Source organism: Octopus bimaculoides, chromosome 4 (assembly GCF_001194135.2).
Source record: "Octopus bimaculoides isolate UCB-OBI-ISO-001 chromosome 4, ASM119413v2, whole genome shotgun sequence".
NCBI classification, from domain to species: Eukaryota; Metazoa; Mollusca; class Cephalopoda; order Octopoda; family Octopodidae; genus Octopus; species Octopus bimaculoides.
Window position 1 is genome coordinate 128,566,025 of NC_068984.1, and position 1,874 is coordinate 128,567,898.

At 32.1% G+C, this 1,874-nt stretch overlaps 1 protein-coding gene across 4 annotated transcripts in view; it reads right to left on the bottom strand.

Moving 5' to 3' along the window:
* Nucleotides 1-1,874, bottom strand: part of LOC106882026 (tissue factor pathway inhibitor) — a 32,232-nt gene that overhangs the window by 7,187 nt on the left and 23,171 nt on the right. Inside the window, exon 7 of one of the 4 annotated variants that reach the window (XR_008264059.1) lies at nucleotides 521-614. The exons of 2 other annotated variants lie outside the window; for them this stretch is intronic. The gene's annotated coding sequence lies outside the window, so the exon portion shown is untranslated. Of the gene's footprint in view, nucleotides 1-506; nucleotides 615-1,874 lie in introns of all 4 variants that reach the window. One more of the 4 variants, XR_008264058.1, reaches the window with a different exon arrangement.

Consider the following 1,874-nt stretch of genomic DNA (forward strand, 5'->3'; position numbering starts at 1 on the left):
CCTAACCCTAAAACTAACCCTAACTCTAGAATCCGAACTCTAAAATTGTTACACACATAGATACGCACAGCGTAATTTATTATATAAACAATATATGCGTATAAATTACGATTAAACCGGATGAAATATGTCACAGGGTATAACATTTTTATGACCGCTCAGCAGTAACTCTATTGAGCTGAATTGACGTCAGTGATTGGTTGAAATTACAGAAATACGACAACTTTAACATGGAATAACTTGCGATGTACGTTTTTTTGTTAAGAAGACTAAGAGTAAAAGATGTCTTATATGACACATTCTACCAGTGTCCCAAGTTTCAAAGTGTTTCGTTAGTGTTTTGTTAAGAAAATACTGGTGCCCCCGTTTTGAAATAGATCCAGTTAGGCTATTATAACAGTCATATATACATATGCATACATACATATATATATATATATATATATATATATGTATATACCTATACATATAAACATACGTATATATACATATGTACGCATACATACATAAGCACACATACGCATGCAACAGGCTGAATGTGGTATTGTCCTTTAATTGGAGTGGTTTTCAAAAAGATTTCTAACGTCGATTCTTCATTCTTTGCTGAGAGTTTACTGTTGTAAAATGGCGAAGATATGAAAAGTAGTATTAGAATATTAAGTGCATGATTAATTTATGGAATGAAGTTTTACAAACAAATCCAATCATATTTGTCAAAAATGGAGGAGATAAGATGTTAAAAAGTTGTAAGAAGTTTATTCATGCATACAGTTGTTTCGTGTATAGATATAAATTCATATTTGAATTTTAAAATGATCATAGTACTCATCAGTGCAGAGAGAAAATAATAATAGGAACTTAAAAAAAGAGCCAAAAATTTGGATCTATGAGTTCCATGCTTATCTGTTCCTATCTGTGTGCGATAGTGATGGGAATCATGTCAAATATTAAACCACAACTAACAGTTGAACGTTAGAGGATGATATAAATATAGAGATATCGATAACACTGTATAGATTAGTATAGATTTGCTAATTAAATCTCCATATATGCAGTATAGGGTGAATAAGTTAGAGAAATGTCCAATGAGAAAACGTTACCTAATGTAAATTAAATCTAACCGTTAGAAACAATACTTGGTATTTTTTATAAATAATCATAAACAGATGGAGAAAGTTTAACGTTAAAAGATTTATGTTTGTAAAGCTTAGACTAGAAAGTTAATGGAGTCATTTATGAAAATATAGGAGGAGTGGGAAGAATTAAAAAGAATGAACTGGAAGTAGATTAAGGACTCTTGTTTACTCAAGATCCGTATTAAGGTAACATGGAAGTATAATAAAGGAGAAGATGAGGATAAGTGGTAATTCAGATGGAAATATTACAATTAAGGTTGTATATACTCCCGAAGTCATTGTTAAGAATAGAGATAAGATAACATATTAGGAGATACAGGAAGAAGAGAAATATAGAAGCGATAAGGTAATAAATTAGAGAGGGTGAAAATGAAACGAAACTTGACTAGTGTAAGAGAGATAATAATAATAATAAGAAAAATAATAATAATGATCAAGTATTGGATGTAATGAGAGAAGTGAATGTTAAAAATAAAAGAAAGATAGATAAATGTATTGAATGTGTAGGATAATGCTATAAAAGGACAAACGTCGCCCTTTCAAAGCCTAGCCAGGCTCATGGGCCCGGTTTCTATGGCGTATGTGTTCCCCCCAGCTGGACGGGACGCCAGTCCATCGCAGCGTTACTCAAGAAACAGGAAGAAAGAGTGAGAGAAAGTTGGGGGCACTCACTCTCTCTCTCTCTCACACACACACACAATCTTTCATACACACGTACATACATATGTATACATCTAT